At 44.7% G+C, this 23576-nt stretch overlaps 1 protein-coding gene across 1 annotated transcript in view; it reads right to left on the bottom strand.

Annotated features, from left to right (window-relative positions):
* COL18A1 (collagen type XVIII alpha 1 chain) overlaps positions 1-23576 on the bottom strand; it is a 782170-nt gene that overhangs the window by 117993 nt on the left and 640601 nt on the right. The window lies entirely within an intron of this gene.

Genomic DNA, 23576 nt, shown 5'->3' with positions numbered 1-23576 from the left:
GGCATGAATCTCACTACTGCTGGCCAGAGCACAGAGATGCCTTGTAGCATCATTGTACATTGGGGTAAGGGTGATAGAACTCAGGCCAGACATGTGCAGTGGGACCCAAGACAGCAGAGCTCGGGGAAACTGTAGACAGGTTTTTGTTATATACATTGGGTGCCATGGTGATCTATTTATTCTAATTTAATAAGTAAATAAATCCTTTATAGTCATTCATTAGTTTACTAAAAAATAAAAAGGAAACACAACTTCACCACCTGTTCTAGCCAGTCAGATTTTAGCCAACTAAGTTAAACTTTGTCAAACATTTCAGCCCATCTAAACTGAGCTAGGTGGTGGCCAATAACCTGCCTAAACTTTGCTGGCTAAAATTTAATTTGCAAAGTTAGGTATGCAAGAATAGATCCCCATACTGGCTAAGCACAAAGAGCTCTCACAAAAACTTTAGGTTAAGGGATCAATATTCAAAAGATTGTCCAGCAAACTAAGTTAGCCAGACAATATTCCGTATAGTGGGTAACTTTTCTGTGTGTAACTTATGCAACAAAAAAATGTATCTTCATAGGAAGGGGCAGAGCTGGAGATATTCCCAAGGCATGGTAAATCTTTATAAACTCAGTGCTGATTGTATGAATTTAAGAATATAAATATTGTCAGGGTGGAAGGCTGTTCTAAAGTTAGGAGAATAAAATTATGCTCATGCTTTGGTTTGGAGATGTTCAGCAGCAAACCTATCTATGTCTCACTTTCCTGCTCACTAGCTTACTGAATATTTACTTTTAACATCTCATTGAAATGTTAGCTTGTAAAAGCATAATATTTTTCTCTCTTTCATCTTCTTAACATTCCCCCCTTCTGTTCCCTTCCCATATGCAGTTTCTCCCCCCTCTCCCTTTGCTCCCTCCTGCAGGTCCAGCATCTCCCCGTCTTATAATTCAAATACATGAACTCCTTCCTTATCTCTTAGTTTCCTCTGTACATTCACAACATTATTGCCACCTAGACTATAATTAATTCTGGAGATAATTTTTAAAAAGCATTTTCTTGCTGCTCTTTGGGATTTTGCCAAGTAATTGTGACTTGATTTGCTACTGTTCGAAGCAGGATACTGGGTTAGATGGACCATCGGTCTGACCCAGTATGGCTACTCTTATGTTCTTAGGTATACAGAATGTTTTACATGCGGTAACTGGCTGCTATAAAATTGCACATGGATATACATTGTGAGAAGTAAGAGGTTGCTAGGACCGGGGAGAGTCCTGGGGGTGGCAACAGCTGTAGCCGGTTATGGGCTAGGGCCTGTTTAGCGATTAACCACTTTATACCCCACCTGAGTTGTGAAAGGAAGAGAAGTGAGCTGGCAGCAGAAGAAGAGAGATCCCCTTGGAAGATACTGGCTAACCTTATGGACTTGTGGTGGACTGGGTGTCCAAAGGAGACAAGCAGGCTGAAAATCCTGGGGTAAGAAGTCCCTAAAGCATTAGTGTTGGACTGTGTGTCCTCAGTACTTATAGAACTGTGGGTTCAAAGGAGGAAGGACTGTGTGTCCTCAGTACTTGTAAAGAACTGTGTGTTCAAAGGAAGGACTATGTGCCCAGAACTGTGTGTCCCAAGTACTGGTAAAGAACTGTGTGTTCAAAGGGAGGACTGTGTGCCCAGGTCTGTGTGTCCAAAGTACTGAGAGAAGCAGGCTGCAAAGCCTGGGGTTGGGAGTCCCCAAAGTATTGAAGCTGGTACTGAGCCCATGTATCTGTGTGGGGAGGCTCAGTGTGAAGACCTATGAAAGCATAAAGTATTAAGCTAGAAGAAGTGTGCCCAGGGGCTGGAATAAAGAGTTGCCTGAGAAATATGCAGCTGGCGAGACCTGTTTAATTTGCTTAGTGGGAACCAGGTCACCCTGAGCGAGAAGGGGGATATCACAACATACATAAAACTAGGTACAATACAAGACTGCACTTTTTATATGATCGTTATACAGACACTAGTAAAAAAGGCCCGTTTCGTACAGAAATAAAACGGGCGCTAGCAAAGTTTTCCTCGGAGTGTGTATGTTTGAGAGAGTGAGTGTGTGAGAGAGAGTGAATGTGCGCGCGTGTGTGTGACAGAGGGAGAGTGAGACTGGGTGCGAGTGTGTGTGTGAGAATGAGAGTATGTGCCAGGGTCTCCCCCCCCCCCCCGGTCTGTCTCCCAGTTGCAGTTGCAGGGGGGATTCCCCCCCTCCCAGTTCCAGGGGGGTTCCCCCCGTCCCTTTCTCCCAGCTGCAGGGTCCCCCCTCCCAGTTGCAGGGTCTGTCTGTGTCCCCTCTCCTTTTGTCCTCAATTTAAAAACGACAATGTGAAGCAGCAGCTCCTAGGTTTGCTTGTTTGTGAGTGTATAGCAATGACGGCTGCGTGGGGGAGTTGAAACAGAGATTAACCAATGGGCTTCCTTGCTTACCGTACACTTGCTTGGGTCACTTCCACTCCTGTGTATTAAACGTCCTGAAGCATGTCATAGGTTTGCTTCTTTTGTTTTTAGTGAATGGGATGACGGCTGCGCTGGAGTCGTAGCCAGTGGTGTTTCCTCCCCCCCCCCCCGCTCGCTTCCGAGTCGCCAGTGGTCCTCGACCCCGAGCCCTCACCCGCCTCCTCCACATTGGACACTCGCCGCAGCCATTTGCTCGCCGTGTTGCCGCCCTCCCTCTTCGTCCTGTGCGAGAGTGTGAACCTGGCCTCTCCTGCTTTCGGCTACTGATTGGCTCCTTGAATGTGCTCCGCCCTCAACGTCATTACGTTTGACGCGAGGGCGGGGCCCACATCTGCTGCTACAGAGCTTCGAACAAACGAACTGGCTTCATTGATGTCAGTGGTCAATGGAACGTTGAGAGTGCTTTTTATGTCCAGATGGGGCGTGGCCTAGGGCACAGATGGGCGTGGCTGAGTGCGGGAGTCCGAATAGCCTAGGTCAGGAGCCACAGTTGGAGAGAGGTGAGCTTCAGAACGTCTGAGGGGGATTCAGAATGTCTGAGGGGGATTTTATTTATATAGATTCCTGGGGACATAGTTTGGGCAGAACAGGAGTGGAATTTCAAAGTTCTCACATTTTATAAAATATTTTTATATGAACATACAATATATACACACATTTAAACTTTCTTCAGAGCAATTGTATATCTGTGCGAGAAACTGCACTATTAGGGGGTCACTGTACAACTATATTAGCAAAGTAGGCACCTATGTGCTTTTATGTTTTATAAAAACAGGTATGTTTATGGATATTTCAAGTTGGCAGCCTATGATAAAATGTATGTCCCTTTATGTCCAGGCAAGGTCATCTTTTGCTCTGACCTACTCATTCTGTTTTAAACTGAAAAAGGAAATGTTTGTTTTCAAAAGCTAATCAAGAAATGCATTAACAGTGTAATAAAACAAAATTGCTTACCTGTAATGGGTGTTCCCCGTGGATACTTGTCATCACATATGATGCAGTCATTGGAAGGAAGGTTAATTTCATAGCTTGTACTAATAAGCATATGTGGGATTTTCTGTACCATTGTGATTACACGTGGAGCCTCTCAGTTCTTTTTTTTTTTAATTAGAAGTTTTTATTGAGAACAAGTCAAATTACAGCCACATCATAACTTTTACATATAGCTTCATAAAGAGTTATAACAGCTTTCCCCCAAATTCCCCCCCCACCCTCCCATCCCGGTGGTGAATGACCTTGATCATGAAACTGTTCATATAACTGCCAAATTTTCGTGAAACCCATCATGGAGCCTCTCCGCATAGCCATTAACTTCGACATCTGGTAGAGGTAGTCCACCTTCTGAGTTACCACACGTAAGTCCAGTAGTTCCAATTGCCTCCAAGCACGTGCCAATGCTATTTTTGCTGCTACAAAATATTTAATCGCCAGTCTATGATGCCAACTGGGGATTGATGCAGGTCTGAAATGGAGAAGGCAATATTCCGCCCCAAAGGGGTACATCTGTTGAAGCACTTTGTTGACCAATTCCAGAACAGTATCCCAATAGGTTTTTGCTTTCACACATTCCCACCAAATGTGGAAGAACGTACCCCTGTGACCACATTCCCGCCAGCACTGCCCCGAGGATCCTGGGTACAATTTTTGTAGCCGATCAGGTGTGTAGTACCACCAATATAACATTTTAAATCCATTCTCATTAACAGATTGTGCTAAAGATGGTTTGAGTAGATACTTATAGTTCCTTATCCACACTGCTTTGGTATATGTGATCTGTAGTACATCCTCCCACTTTGCATGATATAATACCTGAGGATCAGTGCGTCCCAACAGAGCCAAGTAAATAAGTGAAATACTTCCCTTATCTCCTCCTCCATGCATCGCTAATTCCAGGGCCGTCTCTGCTAGCTCTAGCTCATCACACGCCCACCGCATAAGGAAACTTCGTAGACAACAATAGAACACTAAGTCCCTCTCCATCAGACCATATTCTTCCTGAAGATCTGTGAAGCTGATCATCTCCCCATTACTCCATACTTGTCCTAATGTGCATAATCCCGCCTGAGCCCAGATGTTAAATGCCCTTTCCGATCCCCCAAATGGAAATCCCACCACCCACCTTATTGCTGTTTGTCGGTAGTAACTCCTCTCCGGGAACATACGCCTCAGAATTTGATACCACGTCGAGAGTGGCTGTTTCAACCCCAGTGGCAGCCTCTTGATTATAGACGCCAGCTCCCCACCTGTCACCCACAAGATGTCCTCTATCTCACGCCTACCTAACCATGCCCGCTCCCAGTGTATCCACTTCTTAGACGCCCCTGGGGTCCACTCTGCCAGGACTCGCAGTTGCACTGCCTGGTAGTACAGGTAAAAATTGGGGACTCCCATACCTCCCCGCTCGCATGGTTGGTACATCATGGCACATCTCACCCGCGGTGGGCGCTTCCTCCATATGTACGCAAATACTTTACGGCTAAGTTTTGCAAAAAAGCTAGATGGAATCGGGATAGGCAGTGCAAAAAAAGATAACGTAATTTAGGAAGCAGCATCATCTTGATGGCATGAATACAACCCTTCCATGATATATTAAGCCCTTCCCATCTATCAAGTTCCCTAAATAATTCCTCTGTTTTGGGGGGAAAATTGGCTGAAAAAAGGCCCTCCAGCTTCGGGGGTTATCTGTATACCCAGGTATCTGACAGATCTATTTGCCCAGACAAAAGGAAATGCTGCCCGAAGACCCGGCATTTCACTAGAAGGTACCGTAAGATTGAGAAACACTGATTTAGCTAAGTTAGGTTTAAATCCTGATAACTGACCATACTGCGTCAAAAACTCTTTTACCTGTTTTACTGATGCTTTTTTACGGTCAAATGCTTTTTCTGCTTCTATCGAGAGTAGCACCGCCGGTATCTGTTCATCCCTCACTTGCTGAATAATATGCATCAAGCATCGAATATTATCAAATGTCTGGCGTCCTGTTATAAATCCCGCTTGATCCTCATGTATTATACCCTGCAATCGTTCCTGTAGCCTGCAGGCCAAAATTTTGGTAAAGATCTTATAGTCCACGTTAAGTAGTGAAATTGGCCTGTACGAGCCACATAGCTGGGGATCTTTCCCTGGTTTTAATAATAGGGTAACCGCTGCCAGCCTCCAAGAATAAGGAAGCTCTTGGGCGTCCTCTAGTGCATTAAATAACTGCAACAGAACTGGCACCAAGTGCTTAGCAAACAATTTATAGAATCTCGTGGGGTACCCATCAGGGCCCGGTGCTTTACCATTCGGGAGATTCGCTATCGCCCAATTGATATCCTCGAGCGTTATGGGGATCGACAAATGTTCCGATTCCCCCCATGTCAGCTGAGGGATATCAATCTCCCACAGGTAGTTCTCAATTGCGGGAGAGGATGGTATCTGTTCTGGCTCATACAATGAGCTATAATACTCAAGAAATGTCTCCTGTATTTGTTCTATCGTTAAAACATACTTTCCCACAAGTGTCTGAATGCCCCCAATATGGTTACATTGAGCCTGTTTTTTAAGCTTGCAGACTAACAGTCTATCCGCCTTATCTCCAAATTCGAAATGCTCTTGTTGTGCATATTGTAATTGGGTAGCCAATTCTGCCAGTTGAAGCTCATTTAGCTGTAATCTCAGCTGATGCAATTTATCCAACCCCCTAGTATCAACGGGGTCCTCCTTATGCTGTTGCTCCAGCTTCAGGAGTTCCTCTCTAATGCTATTTCCTGCGCTGCACGAGTCTTAATTATGTGGGTACGTAATGCAATTAATTGCCCTCAGATAACAGCTTTGAGGCCCTCCCACAAATTGGCAGGATGGACCTCTCCCACAGCATTAAATTCTAGATAGTCAAGAATGTATTTCTCTATCACTGGAATATTCTTTAAATCATGCAGGATTGCCTCATCTAGCCGCCAGTATCTCGAGCCCACCGGTTTAATTCCAGTCCGTACCACCAACACCACTGGGGAGTGGTCGGACCATGTGTGCGGCTTAATATATATCTCCTGAACTTTATTTGCTACTGTCACCTCCCCCATCTAGCCATCTATTCTGGAATAGGAATTATATTTAGATGATTAATATGTATAATCTTTCTCGGACCCATGATTAACCCACCACAAATCCATCAATCCCCATCGGGCCAAAAACCCCTTAATCACTTTTCTATCTGCTTTAGCATATAACGCTTGGCCCGTGGAGTTATCCAGAGCCGGGTGGATGGTGACATTAAAGTCTCCCCCCAATAACAGATGGCCTTGCTGATATCGCTGCAATTGCTGTTCTATATGGTTTGGTGCATATATATTAATAATAGTGTACTGAACATTAAACATGGAGACCAGCACTAACAAAAATCTACCCTCTTTATCATAAACAGTTTTAAGAACATGCCATGGGCGTGCATCCGAGAGCGCTATTAAGACCCCTCTCTTTTTTGAATTGGCTGTACAGGATGAGAAAAAAAATTATGGGATAACGCTTATGACTTACAAATTTCTCATGGCATTTTTTTAGATGTCTCTTGTAAGAGAACAACATCTGCCTTTAAGCGCACCCATATCTTTAAATGTTAGCTTACGCTTCATAGGTGAGTTGAGGCCCCGCACATTCAATGTTACACACTTAACACTTTATCCCCCATTTCCAACAATGAATCAAGATGGCCGACAGGTAAGGAGCTCTGGCGACCGAGCTCCGAGGCCCCGAGGAAACGGACCTAAGCCATCCTGGATCACCCGGGACCGGAATGGACCGGAGCGAAGTAGAAGCCGACGGGTGACATACTGGAGGACCAGAAGGATCTTGTTGAGCTCCAGCGCGAGCTCCAATGCTGTGCTCCAGCGTGAGCCAGCGAGCGACTCGGGATAGGCCACGGCCATCGGTCTGCAGCGTGACTACGACAGGTCCTGACCGGATGAGCCCCAGCTGTGCTGGGTAAGCTAACCTCGCCGATTAACGACATTCGCGGAAGACCGCTACAAGTCCTACCCTCCCTGGGTCCGAGTTGGAGTGTTGTGGAGAAACCTCTGAGCCTCTTGTGCGCCCGAGAGGTGTACCAAGCGAGGAGACGCCAGACTGATCCGAGGTGGATGGAAAGCTGCCTGGTCGACCGCACTCCGGATTACAAGTCCCTAGGTAGACTGAAACCACCAAGGGGCTTGTCGAACACAGCCTTCTAGTGCAGGAGATGCTCGAGCCGAGGACCCAATAGTCTGGGACCGGAAGAACCGGAGGGGACATCAGAACCCAGAGGATGCTGGGGACCCACACAAAGGTGATCTGCTACACGTAGAGCTGAGCGAATTCGGGTGAGCGAATTCGGATGAACGAACTCCCAACTAGGACCAGCCCATACCACTGAACCTGAAATCCGATGAGAACCCTAGCCATTAAGCAGCCTGCGATTCTGCCTGCTCTTCGTACCTCACTGTTTTGTTTTGCTTCATATAAATGCACTGGAGACCTGATATGAGCTGCTGCTGCTAGGCTGCCTGTAACTTTGCCTGCTTGCTTTTGCTCTGCTGTATCCTGTTGTTTCTTTCTGTATGAGCTGCTGCTGCTAGGCTGCCTATAACTTTGCCTGCTTGCTTTTGCTCTGCTGTATCCCGTTGTTTCTTTCTGTGTGAGTTTTTTTTTCTCTCATTCTATATGCACTATAATGAGGTATCAGCTTAAATTTGCATACTCGCTGACTTAGTCCTAGTACAATGTACTAAACTGTTTAAATGCATAGAAGCAGTGTACAACCCAATTTTGCATATAATCTGGTAACTCAAATGTTGGTGTAATAAGCATCTCATAATCTCATACTGCATCTTAAATTCTAAGCTTCCTAAACTTCCCTAATCAACTAATACTGATATGAACCCCAACAAACTAATACACGTAATCACCTACTATCTTTCCTTAACCCTCCACGCACCCACAAACCTTGACATAGGCAACACCAATTCTACAATTATCAAACCATCCACACAACATATACACAACATGCCCAACCAAAAAACTAAACAATGGCACGAGAAAACTACCACCCATGGACACTACCAACAGAAAGGAACGAAAAGAAACTACAAACTCACTCAGCAAGAAGACAGACAGCTGATAAAAATTAACACTACGGAGGAAGTGACGTCAGCTGAAGGAGATGGCAGCTTGATTATTGAGCTCCGCTATCTTTAGAGCGAAAACAAAGCTTCCCTCGTGCTGAATCGGCGAAAATACCCTCTATCGCTAGCTAAAACGCTTCGGAGCGATGGCAGCAAAAAAGAAGCTAGCGAAATTTAAATTTACGGAGACAGCTCCAAGCGCTAAAACGGGAGCAGGGTCCCGGTCACGAGGCGCCAAGATGGCGACCGAAGAAAGCGAATCGGACCTGGATCCCGAAGAGCAGATCGAAAATGGAGAAGAGATTGACAAAAGTGAGTTCATCCGCTGGTTCAAAGAATTGAAAGCAGAGATGGTAACTACAAGACGCAGTATACAAACTGCAGTGGCAGAGTTACGTGGAGAAGTCAAAGAGATTGGTAACCGGCTAGGAGAGAACGAGGAAAAAATAGAAGCAATGACGGCAGAGGTGCAGGAGCTTCGGGGAGCCCTAAAAGTCGAACAACAGGCAAGGGCAGAGATGGATACCTTGCTAGAAGATTTGGAAAATCGGACTAGAAGGTGCAATTTGAGGTTCCGGGGCATTCCTGAGGAAGATCAGTTCAAGGACTCTGAAAAAGTGGTAAGAGAAATTTGTGCTCAACTGCTAAATCAGACAAATAATGAGGGTGAAAGTGAAGCTAGTGAATTAGTGGAACTGGAACGTGCACATAGAAGTCTGGGATCTCCGAGAAATGGAGTACCTAGAGACATAGTTGCCTGCTTCCTGCGTTTTCCAGTTAAAGAAAAGGTGTGGAGAAGGGCCCGTGAAGTGGGAGACATAACCTGGAAGTCAGCTAAAATCCGGATTTTTCAGGACTTAGCCAGAAAAACGTTACAACACAGAAGAGACTTTAAGGATATAACCAGCTATCTGCAAAAGTCTGGACTCCGCTATAGATGGCTGTTCCCGTTCGATTTGCAAGTAGCTGTGGGAAATGTGACGCGACGACTTCAAACACTTCAAGGAGCATGGAAAACTTTAAAGGAGATGGGATGCACAGACATTCCTAGAAAGGATGATGCAAAGCAACCAACCCAACGAAGTTCTGAGAGAAAGAATCAGTCGGGATGGCAGCGGGTCGAAGGCGGAAAGTCACCGCGATCGTCACGAGGAGACAAGGAGTTGGCAGGCACTGAGGATGGTACCTGAGCATCATCTGGACAGAATGAGAATTTAACTTTAGTTTTCTTTTTCCTTTTTGATTTTTAGCTATTAAAGGTAAAAAGAGTAATGAAAACATGATAGAGGGGTTATTTACAGATGTGAATACAAAGGGAAATAGGGGGGGATGCTTAAAAGGTTCATTGATTAGGCGCCAGGCTCTGAAGAGGGCGCAATTCCTAAGGGGGAAACACTGGCACGTAGCGAAGGATGCCAGTTGCAGGGGGGAGGAGGGGGGAATAGGGTGGGGGGGGGGGGGGAAGGGATGGGGTTAACTGCTGGTGGGAGGGGGAAGGGAGAAATGAAGATTGTATCATGGAATGTTAATGGCCTTAACAATCCGGGTAAGAGGAGTATAATCTTACGAGAATTGCGTAGACTGAAATGTGACATAATAATGCTACAGGAAACTCATATGAGGAAAAAAGATGAATCACTCTTATTGAATAAAGGTCTAGGGGTGGGATATGCATTAGCTGATTCCAGAGGGAATAGAACGGGAGGGTTGGTGATTTATGTGAAGGAGCATTTGCAGTTTGTTAAGGAATCCATATACAAAGATAAAGAGGGACGATGCCTTGCAATAAAGGGAAGGGTCAACAATCGTAAAACTACATTCATAAATCTTTATGCACCAAACACGGGACAGGGGCAATACATTGAATCTATCAGGGCAGATCTTGCCACCTTTGCGGAAGGGATGGTGATAATGGGGGGAGATTTCAATTACCCAGTGGGAAAACTTGACCATTCCAGCAAACAGGAGAGGGGGAGAAGCTACGTGGAACGGCAAATTCGCACGATGATGAGGGAGCTAGATTTAGTTGATATATGGCGCTTGAAACATCCAGGACAGAGACAATATACACACTATGCCCATGTACAAGGAACATATGCTAGAATCGACGCACTCTGGGGTAGCCGGAGCGTATGGGGTGAAGTAAAAGCAGCAGAAATTGAGAGTATACATGCCTCTGATCATGCAGCGGTGTGGGTCACTATAGAAAGGGTGGAGCAAGAAGGGAAGGGATGCATGTGGAGGCTAAATGAATCATTACTTGATGGGGAGAGAGACTGCCAAGATATTAGGAAGGCTATTAAGGATTATTTGGTGTTAAATGATACGGGAGAAGTTTCGGAGGGAATATTATGGGATGCCCTGAAGGCGGTAATACGGGGGGTGTTAATTAAAAAAGGGGCATATAAGAAGAAACTGAAGATAGCGAGGGAACTGGAAGTGCGTAAGCAATTGACAAGGCTAGAAGCGCTACATCAAAGGGAGGGGGGAGTAAAGCATCTCCAGGAATTAAAAAAATGGAGAACAGAATTGCAAAAGATCCAACTGAAAACGATGGAATTCCATCGACAATTAATGCAACAGAGATTCTTTGAGTTCAGTAACAAAGCAGGGACCTTACTAGCAAGGGGTTTGAGGAACAGAAGGGTACAGAATACGATCAATAAAATAAAGGGTCCCAAAGACTCTATATTGTATCAAGATGAGGAAATTAGGAAGCAATTTAGGATCTTTTATGAAACTTTATATAAAAAGGAAACCTCAGTGACGGCAGAAGATATCAGGACCTACCTACAGAGTTTAGGCCTACAGAGAGTGACAGCCCAACAGAGATGGGAGATAGAGGCTACAGTTACGTTAAAAGAAGTGATTGGGGTTATTAGAGGGTTAAAGGGAGGGAAATCCCCAGGGGTGGATGGATTTACAGCCAAGTATTATAAATTATTTCAACAAGAATTGGGGCCACTATTGGTGCGGCTAGGTAATGCATGTTTTGCGGGGCATAGCCTTCCGGATAGTATGCAGGAAGCGGGGATATCGGTATTGTTGAAACCTGGGAGAGATCCCACACTTTGTGGGTCTTATAGACCGATATCCCTGCTGAATGTTGACGTTAAAATATTAGCCAAAGTAATGGCTGACAGGTTAAGTGGGATTCTACCCTCCCTGATTCATGAAGATCAATCCGGATTCATTAGGCATAGACAGGTAGCAGATAACATAAGAAGAACCCTGAATCTAGCCTGGGGAGCACAGAGGAGAGGAGACTCCATGACATTATTAACTGTGGATGCTGAAAAGGCATTTGATAAGGTCGAATGGGACTACCTATGGGAGGTTATGCTGGAAATGGGGTTGGGCAGACCATTTGTAGGGTGGGTCAAGGGGATGTATGAGAAGCCGAGGGCAAGGATTAAAGTCAATGGAGGGTGGACGACCCCATTCAATATTCAGCGAGGGACACGGCAGGGATGTCCCCTCTCACCCTTATTATTCGCCATATCAATTGAACCTCTAGCTCAACGTATTCTGGCCTTAAAAGACATTCAGGGGGTTCAAATGGGTGGGAAGACACATAAAATAGCCCTATTTGCAGATGATATTTTATTCTACATCGGATCCCCACTAGATACGCTTCCGGTGCTAATAAGAGAATTAAAAGAATTTGGAAAATTATCTGGTTTCCGAGTAAATTTTGACAAATCTGAACTCATAGGGATAACAGTCGATAATCGCGAAATAGAACAATTAGGTTTGAGATATAACTTTCGCTGGACGGACAGAAGCTTTAGATATTTAGGTATACAGATATCACGAGACCTAGATGACTTATACCGGTTAAATTATGTTCCACTCATTGTGGCAATTAGAAGGGACCTTCGCAATTGGCGGGAGGGTTGGTTGTCATGGTGGGGCCGAATAGCGGCGGTTAAAATGAATATACTACCCCGACTGTTATTTTTATTTCATACATTACCAATTAGGGTCTCGAAAAGGGAACTGCAGAAAATACAGACGGAACTAGGGGAATTTATCTGGGGAGGGCGGCAGGCCAGACTGTCCAGGAAAATAATGTGGGGTAAGGTAGAACAGGGAGGAAAGGGAGTCCCTAACATCACTTGGTATTACTGGGCAGCGCAACTGAGGCAAATTGAAGTTTGGAGTGGGGTGGACCTCTCGCCGGTAACTCGACTAGAACAGATCTTTGTGCAGAAAGGTAGACTAGATGCATTACTATGGGGATCGTTTTCGAAACATACATACAAAACTCTAACCCTCAATCCTTTCATCTCACACCTACTTACCCTCTGGGGGGGGTCTTAAAATGAAGCTCCGAGGTTCCCAGAACAGATCAACTTATGCTTGGTTAACTCAGGAACCGGGATTTTCTGGAGGGACAGGGAACAAGACAATGATATCTTGGATAGATAAGGGATTGATCAGGTTTAGGGAATTCACGAGAGAGGGAAACATAAAAAGCTTTGAAGAGCTCAGGCAAGAATATGATTTACCTGAGACGGACCATTACGCTTACCTTCAGGTCAAGAATTACATGATGGCAGCAAAATGGCATAAAGGTAATTGGCTAGAAAGCGAAAAATTCGAAAACTTGTGGGGGGCAATAAAGGTAGGGGGGAAGGGGATCTCCAAGATATATGATCATATTAGAGGCACTGACCTTGTGAAGTTACCATATATGAAAGCTTGGGAACAAGATATACAGCAAGAGCTCAGTAGAGGAGATTGGATGAATATTTGTCTTGAGGCCAAAAAGACATCAATTTGTGTACTGGTTAAGGAAAACGCATATAAGGTTCTGAGTCGTTGGTACTATACGCCAGATAAAATAAAGAGAATGTACCCTAATGCCACAGATATCTGTTGGAGGTGTGGAGAGGAGAAGGGAACATATTTTCATATTTGGTGGGGGTGCCCAGTAATACAGGAATTCTGGGGGCAGATAACGGCATTAATAACGCGAGCCATAGGAAGTCAATTTCTGTGTGATCCAAAGTGGTGCCTGTTGGGGTATGGGAATAAAAGGGGAAAACATTGGCAAACTAGAGTTAAACGGATATGCTTGGCGGCAGCTAAAACAATGATAGCAGTAAAATGGAAGCATAGGATAGGCCCTACACAGCAAGAGTGGATTAATAAGCTAACTATTTTGATGGGAATGGAAAAGTTGACTGACAAACGTAAGGGGAAGTATAACCCGAATGCGGAGGAATGGGTACATTTATTAGAACTGATGAAGGGGAAAGAGGGGGAGAAGTGAAAATAGTGATTAATGAAATGAATGCTGGGGGAAAGAGAGAAGAGGGAAAAGCCATACTGATGCAAAGGGAGGATGATGGGAGGGGGGGGGGGGAGGAGGGGGGGTTGAAAAGGGGGAAGGGGGGAAAAAAAAAAAAAAAAAAGATGTTGGACATAGCAGGATTATTGTTGTATTAGATAGTTATGGGGGAATGGATCTCCAAATGTTTGATATTCAGATACAGTAGGATTACTATTGTATTAGAGGGTAAGGGGAGATTCATTCTCCAAGATTTTGTTACTTTGAAGTGTTAATAAAAACGTTTTATAAATAAAAAAAAAATAAAAAATTAACACCACCTCAAACTTAACTGAACACCACCAAAAGATACAAATAGGATACATCAACACCAAATCGGCAGTCAGCAAAACCACGACTGGACACGACTGGACTGGATTACAACTGACAATCTTGACCTCCTACTTACTAACGAAACCTGGATAAATGATCCCAAAGATCCAATTATTTTAGATCTCTGTCCTCCTGGTTACAAAATTACTCACTAGACAAGAGAAGGAAAAAGAGGAGGAGGCATAGCAATAATCTATAAATCTCAATTCACAGTCACAACAATAGCAGAATCTATTCTTTCCGAACTTGAGATAGCCTCAGTCAGAATTAATCACCCCAATTTACATGATAATTTGAACCTAATCCTATTTTACAGACCCCTGGGTAATTGGCAAGACTCACAATCGCACTTCCTGGACTTCATATCGAATACTTGTGTGTCCGCCCAGAACCTTCTTATAGCAGGAGACATCAACCTTCACCTTGAAGACACTAATTCAAACAATGTATGTGAATGCAAAGACTTCCTCCAACTATGGGAACTACACTGGCCAAATACACAACCCACACATAAAAAAGGACATACACTAGACATCATCACTCACAAATTCTCATCAGAATCAAACCTCACACTAATTGACACAAAATGGACACCCAAGCCATGGTCCAACCACTACAGTGCAAACCTTTCCCTTCACTGGAGAACAAAAAAGATACAACAAAAGCAAAAACAACAAACCTACACTACGAGAGGCAAAATAGACCCACTAATATTTTGGCAACAACTATATACCGATGAATAGACAATACCCACTGACTCACCCCAATTCCTCCAAGAATGGGATAACAGATGCAGAACAATATTAGACAACATAGCACCGCTTCAAACCAGAATCTCACATAGAAAGAACTCAATTCCATGGTTCAACAAAGAACTAAAAGAATTAAAAACACAGGTCAGAAGATTAGAAAGAGCAAGGAACAAGAAAAAAGACGAAAATGCACTCAAAGACTGGAAACAACTACAAAGGAAATACAAATATACTATCAGACAAACCAAAAGGATGTATTACAAAACCAAAATAGGGCCCAACTATAAGGACACACACAAACTATTTACACTTGTAAACCACCTCCTAAATACTACTATGGTCACCTCTAACAACACAGACACCCCCATCAGCAACTAACCTTGCAAACTACTTCAAGGAAAAAATCATAAAGCTTCGACTCATGATACCCACCAATAAGACAAACTACACAAATATCCTTGAATGTCTAGACCCAAAACCAGGGGAATACCCAGCAGATCGATCATGGACCGACTTCGACACACTCTCATCAAATGAAATCTAACATTGGCTTGGAAAATACGCCAAATTGCAATGTAAATTAGACATTTGCCCTAGCAGCTTAATAAGATCAGCACCCAAGCAATTCAAAAAAGACATTACGAATCACGTAAATCACAGACTTCAAAATGGACTCTTTCTCACGGACAGAGGAAACATCCTACTTATTCCGTTACCGAAAGATGCTAAAAAAAGCACAATGGACTTAACCAACTATTGACCAGTAGCATCTATCCCACTCATAACCAAACTCATGAAAGGCATAGTAACAAAACAACTTAATGAATACCTAAATAAACACTCAATTCTCCACGAATCTCAATCAGGATTTCGATCAAATCACAGCACCGAAACTGTTCTAGTGTCTGCAATGAACTCATTTAAACAAGCAATTGCAACGGGCAACAACGTACTCCTCTTACAATTCGATATGTCCAGCGCCTTTGACATGGTATACCATGAAATACTATTACATATACTAGAATACTTCAGAATAGGAGGCACAGTTCTCAAATGGTTCAAAGGATTCCTAACCACAAGATCGTACCAAGTAACAATAAACGCGGACAGATCACCCCCATGGACACCGGAATGCGGAGTACCCCAACGATCCCCCCTCTCACTAACTTTATTCAACTTGATGATGATACCTTTGGCTAAACTACTAGCAAATCAAAACCTCAACCCCTACATATATGCAGATGATGTCACGATTTCGATCCCGTTCAGACATGACTTAAAGGAAATCACCAATGAGATCAACCAAAGCCTCCAAATAATGCACTCCTGGGCAGATGCATTCCAGCTGAAACTAAACGCAGAAAAAACACAATGTTTTGTTCTCACCTCAAAACATAACACAAAAAACGTCTCCACCATAACCACACCATATGGGGTGGAGGAGTGGCCTAGTGGTTAGGGTGGTGGACTTTGGTCCTGGGAAACTGAGGAACTGAGTTCGATTCCCACTTCAGGCACAGGCAGCTCCTTGTGACTCTGGGCAAGTCACTTAACCCTCCATTGCCCCATGTAAGCTGCATTGAGCCTGCCATGAGTGGGAAAGCGCGGGGTACAAATGTAACAAAAACAAAAACATACTGTTCTCTGCCTGTCTCCCAAAACTTAAAGATTCTAGGAGTCACCATTGATCGAAACCTTACTCTCGACGACCACGTGAAAAACACGACGAAAAAGATGTTCCACTCCATGTGGAAACTCAACGAGTAAAACCTTTCTTCCCGAGATACGTATTCCGTACCCTGGTACAGTCAATGGTAATAAGTCATTATTGATTACTGCAATGCACTGTACGCAGGCTGCAAAGAGGAGAACATCAAGAAACTCCAAACTGCCCAGAATACTGCAGCCAGACTCATATTTGAAAAACCTAAATATGAAAGTGCAAAACCCTTAAGAGAGAAACTCCACTGGCTCCCATTTAAGGAACGTATTACATTTAAGATCTGCACACTGGTACACAAAATCATCCACGCAGACGCCCCAACTTACATGTCAAACCTTGTGGATCTACCTCCCAGAAACGCCACAAAATCATCCCGAAAATTTCTTGACCTGCACTTCCCCAGCTGCAAAGGACTAAAATACAAGCTGATGCATGATACTACCTTCTCGTACATGGGCACAAAGTTGTGGAACGCATTACATAGAAACCTGAAAACAATCAACGAAACAACTATCTTTCATAAATCCCTCAAGACATATCTCTTCAACAAATCATACAATGAAACCTAGAACCTTACTAATCCACTGCTGAGAACCTACCGTTCACTATACCTAATAAATGCCTCCCTTCTACTATCTACTTCTTCCCTTAACTAATCTCTGTACAACAATAATTGTACCTGACATCCAACAACAATTGTGTTAACAAAACTATGTAAGCCACTTTGAGCCTGCAAATAGGTGGGAAAAAGGTGGGATGCAAATGCAATAAATAATAATAAATAATCCACCATCAGACCCCAACACCCCCCTCCCCTTCCCCCCTCCCCATAAACCAAGAACGACATGCCCCTTCTCCAGAGGGGGCATGTCTTTTGGAAGAGTGACTTAAGTACCCGATTGCATTACCAGCCTGCTGAATACGTCTGGCCCTCTATCTGATGTTGAGCGAGACCACCAGAGACCACTCTCTCAAACAAACAGAAGGAAACAAACTTTTTGTAATCCAGGGAGGAGCGCTAGTTCACGAGCCCTTGCCAGCTGCCGCTGTGTGTGTCCTGATATTTGTCTTCTCAGGCGTCCTTGCCCATGCGATACTCGCTGCCACTTCGACTTGCTAATCTTTGGGGGACCTGTTGAGTGTTGCAGCTGAGATGATTCCACTGACGCCTCCTGACCCATATACTCCTAGGCCTCATCCATCGAGACCACCCGACGTTGCTTGCCCTCCTTATAAAATACCAGTGCGAACGGGTGCTGCCATTTATATTTGATGCCATCTGCTCGGAGCCGCTCGGTCAGCGGGCGCAATGCCCCTCGGCGCTTCAAAGTTGTGGCTGATAAGTCTTGAAAGATCTCAATGGGGAAGGTCTCTCAGGTAATAGGGCTGGCTGCCCTCGCTTTATGCATGACTTCCTCTTTGATTTTAAATTCAGAGAAGCAGGTGTCACGTCTGCGGCCATGACCACCCTCAGACTTACCTTATTCCTGGGGGTCAGCTTCCTAGCTGGCTCCTGTTTCTTCTGTTCTGTCCTTTCTGAGCTAGCTCTGGCTCCCTGTGCTGGCTGCATCCAGCAGCATGACACTAATTGCTTCACTATACTGCACCTGTGGGTGTTGCCTGGGTTATCTCTCTCTCTCTCTGTGCTGGCTGCTTCCAGCATGACTCTAATTGCTTCACTAGACTACACCTGGGTGTGGGAAGCCTCTCTGTGTTTCACTGTGCTTTCTGCCTGCTCCTTGGTTTGTGCCTGAACAGCCTCCGTAGTTACTTAGAGATTGCTGCAGCTGCGCCTCTGGTGTTGAAGGGCTTTATTAAGCACTTAGAGACTGCAGCCTTTGCATCGTCTAAGGTCCCTGGTATGTTAGAGTGCTCTGTGCACTGCTACCTTGTCCAGTTCAGTGTGAGTTTCTAGCTTGTTACTAGTAGCTTGGGCATAGCCTTTCTTGTTGGTTTGTGTACAGCTTTACTAGTTCTCATGTGTGTTGTGTTGTGTTGTGTTGTGTGAGTTCCTAGCGTGTGACTAGTTAGCTTGGGCACAGCTTTGCTTGTTAGCTTGTGTACAGCTTTCCTAGTTCTCCTGTGTTTGCTTAGTGTGAGTTTCTAGCTTGTGACTGGTTAGCTTGGGCATAGCTTCCCTGTTAGCTTGTGTACAGCTTTTCTAGTCTTCTTGTGTTTAGCTTTCTGATTTTCCCCGTGTGTGTTTTCCTTTGCTTCTGGAGCTTCAGCCCTAGTCCTGTCCGCTGCCAGTACTCCTTGCTACTGGAGCTCCAGCCATAGTCTTGCTCCTTGACATGACCATTGCCTGAATCTGACTACTCTCTGCCCGCTGTCTGACTTGACTACTGCCTGTACCCAGATATTCTCTGCTTGCTCCTTGACCTGACCATTGCCTGAATCTGACTACTCTCTGCCCGCTGTCTGGACCTGACTACTGCCTGTACCCAGATATTCTCTGCCTGCTGCCTGCCCCAACTACTGCTGAACCCGGATATTCCCTGCCTGCGGCCAGACCTGACTATTGCCGGAACCCGGACATTCCCTGCCTGTCTGCCTTGCTTTTGCCTAGGTGCCTGGGGGCACTTCTGTATCCTGATTCCTGTTGTTCCCGCCTGCTAGTTCTAGTTCCGGTTTTCCTGTAAGCCCTGCCAGCGGCCCGAACCTGAGGGCTCAACCCTCGGGGAACGGTGGCTAAGCGTAGGTGAAGCCTAGGTTCAGTGTGTTCCTGTCCAGCGGGTTCCGGTCCCTTGGGTTCCCGTCCTCCACTCCAGTATGTTCCAGTCCAGTGGGCTCCACTCCAGTGTGTACCAGTCCAGTGGGTTCCAGTCCAGTGCGCACCCATCTGGTGCGTTCCAGTCCTGTGTATCCCTGTGCAGAATTCCAGTCCGGGGTTCCAGTCCAGCCTTGCCTCTGCTTTGAAGGTGACCTTGCCTGCCACTGCCGCTCCACGGTAGTGGTCCAAGGGCTCACAAACCCAGTGCTTCCGGGGAAGAAGCCTGACAGAATGCCAAGGTCCTCGAGAACGCGACAACAGGCCACAATATCTTTGGGCATGTTAGCCTTTAGCGATCCCAATGCCAGATGTGCTCACTCTATCCGGATAGTATCAGGGGCGATTGCATGTTCTGGTGTAGAGAGGAGATGGGCAGCCAGAGCCTGTACCACCAGTTTGCATTTATTGAATTTCCGGCAGCTCCGGAAGTCCCCGGATCCTGATGTTGGATTGCCGACTCCTATTTTCAAGGTCTTTCACCTTGTCGGTGAGGAACCGCAGATCCGTTTGTTGCGCCAGCAGTTGTCTCTCAATAGCGTTTAAAGATTCTGCATGCTCCTCCAGTCCGGCTTCTGTCTCATTCACTCGGTTCCCCAGTTCCGTTATTTCCCCTCTCAGATCGGCTCCCAACTGGGCAAATTCACGGCGCATCTCCTTAATGTCGGTTTTAATGTCCTGGAAACCACATTCGGAGCTGCTCCATTTTATCCGACTGCACTTCGCTCTCCCCCTCACCTCTTTTCTCTCTATAATTCTCTAGCGACCGCAGCCGCGTGTCACTCATGCCCTTCTCTCCAGCCTGCATATCTGGCACCGGCTCCCGTTGTCGGAAGGCGAACGTTGTTAAATCAGTCACTTTAGGTCTCAAATTTGACATCCCTGGGAGCGCGTTCTTCTCTTTTCCCATTAGCGCTTCCACAATCTGCCCGAGGGCGCAGACCACTGTTAAATATCTCTCTAATTTGGGCTGGAGACCGGGAGCTCCGCTTTCAGGCTGCCATTGCGGAGCGTGACGTCACTTCCTCCTTGGAGCCTCTCAGTTCTATCTCTAGCAATTATTAAAATATTAATTCCTTATGGAGATGGGTGGCTCCATGAGGACCTCAGAGAATATATATTATGGGTAAGCAATTTTGTATTCTCCAACATCATGCAGGAGGCTGTCTTTAAACAAAAAAGTGAAAATAGGGAACAGTGCCAATGTCAAACAAACCATCTGCTTGTCCCTTCCAGCATTCTGGTGCTGGGGAGGTCTTGCACGTTTCTCTCAGCATTCTCTGGGGTGACTCTCTGTTCACTTTGATCCATTTAGGCCTTCGCTCCTGCTACCTAGTGCTCCTACCGGCCATCTACACATGCTGGGGAGGTCTTGTAGCCTATCTGCATATTCTGGTCCACCTTGTGCCATTTGGACCTCCACTCCTGGAACAGGCTGCCAGTGGAGGAGTTGCAGACAAGAACAGTACTGGAATTCAAACAAGTATGGGCCAAAGTACTAAGAATCTCTCACAGAAAGGGATTGTAGAGACTGGGCTGCCAGTTTGGATGAGCAGACCGGATAGACCAAGTGATCTTTCTTTCCACTATCGTCCTTGTTTCCAAGGAACGTATCATGGAGTTTGCGATGACTGGGTGTTATACTATAGACCCAATATTCAGCCAGCGGTGATCAGTGTTTTCCTGACTGCCACCAGTATTGTACCCAGAAATTCAATGCTGGGTCATATCTGGGGCTAACTGGGCATTTTCAGTGGCACTTAACTGGCTTGGGGGCTAATAGGCATTTCAGTGGTTTCTATCTAGTTAAGTGCCACTTGAAAATGCCCACTTAGACCAGACAGGTGGTTTAAACCACTTTTACATACTATATCATGGTGATAGCTAAGAGGCAGACCATAACTTTTCTGCAGGTTTCAAGCTAAAATTATGTTTTTTTTTTTTCCCTATGAAACGGATTTGTGCCTTCAGCCAAAGAGGGAGAGATTTTTCCCAGCCTAAGAGAGCTACCTTCCAGCCAGGAGAGCCATAAGAAAGAAAGAATGCAGACTGAGGAGCCAGAGAAACCCCCATTTTGTAATAAGCAGGAATGTGCAGGGCTATGAAGTTTATTTTCACTGTTCATGGTGTGAGAAATAAAGAAACCTGATTACTGAATCCCATAGACTACATAGGAAAGCTTTAAGAGAGAAAGCGATTGTGCAAAGTCTAGTTTTAAGACCATAGACTGGTTTATTTGTGCTAGAAATGTTTGCATTACTGGAACAAGTTGTTTTAAACTGGGAACATAAACTTTCTGGTAAGGATTTAGGGGAATAGAAAGTTGGACTGTGCTTATGAAAGTTGTGCTACACATGAAGTTCAGAGTAGATAACTGCTGAGAATCTGTATAGTTTGCCATGCTAATCTTGCTGTTAGGAATACCCTATATCCATTACATTAACTAGGAATACTATGTGGAGAACTGCTTATAATTTCAGACGACCTCCAGAGAACTAGGCATGCTTGATGCTAGCAGAGTTTGTGAGATTAGAGATCCAAATGAGGAAGGCCACGGAGACCTTTATTAACTCATCAACTCTATGGAGTAACAGCAACTTAGCCCTAAGCCACTCTTAACTCTTTCACACATGAAAAAGCTAGATGAATGTTGTATTGAAAATTTTATTTATATGAATTTGGGAATAAGCCAGACAAGCTGTTAACAGAGTTATCTAAATCATAAGCAGGCATACATTATGTCTCACTAGTCAAGAATAAAAATGGGACTCCAACTACTGGTGATCAGAGCCCAGAAATCACTTTCATCTTTCAGGAATTTTTCCAGATTCTTTAATGCTAGGGAAGAAAGTCATAAGTACATAAGTACTGCCATACTGGGACAGACCAAAGGTCCATCAAACCCAGCATCTTGTTTCCAGCACTCTGTCTCCGACAGCGGCCAATCCAGGCCCCAAGAACCTGGCAAAAACCCAAAATATAATAACGATCAATGGACTTTCCTTCAGGAATCTGTCCAGACCCCCTTTAACACTCAGCAAGGCCAGCTGCCGTCACTACCTTCTCCGGCAATGAGTTCCAGAGTCTAACCACGCTCTGAGTAAAGAAAAACTTTCTCCGATTGTTTTTAAAACTACCACATTCTAATTTCATCTTGTGTCCCCTGGTTCTATTATTGTTAGAAAGCGGTAAAACAAATGCTTCACATCTGTCCGCTCTACCCCACTCATTATTTTGTAGACCTCTATCATATCACTCCCCCCTGTATCAGTTATCCATGACTATATTACTAAGGCAAATTTTGACAAAACCAATTCATACAGTGCTTAAGGTACCCAACACAGTGGGAAAAAATATAAAAAACCTAATAAAGGGGCTGGTGCTTCATAAGACCCCAGGACCTGAAGGGTACAATGCTTGAGCTTTATACATAACTTCAGATTAAATTATGTGGCCAATGGAGGCCTCTTATAATAAGGTTGTGGAACAAGGTACATTATCTAAATCAAATCAAACTAAGGGCTTATATACCGCTAAATTCAACATCAGGTTCAGTGCAGTTAGGGATGCTACTGCATCTTAATTACATCAATACCAAACCTGTCAAAAATACACAATCCAGATAATCCGCCGCAGGCGGAGAACTCAAACACCCACGAGAAAATACACGTATAAAAGAAAAGTGGGATGTTTGACCATGGAAAACCAAAGACTGGACAAATGAATTCTTAAAAACGGTTGTTTATTGATGAAAAAAGACTCGACACAAACGTTGTGTTTCGGCCGTTAGGCCTGCATCAGGAGTCTCAGTCAACGGAGAGAGGATAATATAAGCGTTTAGAAGCGCTTGGTGTGATGATCAGTAAAATAGGTCTCAGTCGACTGAGAGAGGATAATATAAGCGTTAGAAGCGCTTGCTTGGTGTGGTGATCAATAAAATAGGTCTCAGTCGACAAAAAAATAATTGATGCCTGCAATAGGTGGAAAATGTGGGATACAATGCAATAAATAAATAAATAAAGCACGTTGTATGGTGATCAATGAGGTAACGATT

This window comes from Microcaecilia unicolor, chromosome 7, assembly GCF_901765095.1.
Source record: "Microcaecilia unicolor chromosome 7, aMicUni1.1, whole genome shotgun sequence".
Lineage (NCBI taxonomy): Eukaryota > Metazoa > Chordata > Amphibia > Gymnophiona > Siphonopidae > Microcaecilia > Microcaecilia unicolor.
This window is presented reverse-complemented; position numbering and strand designations above follow the sequence as displayed.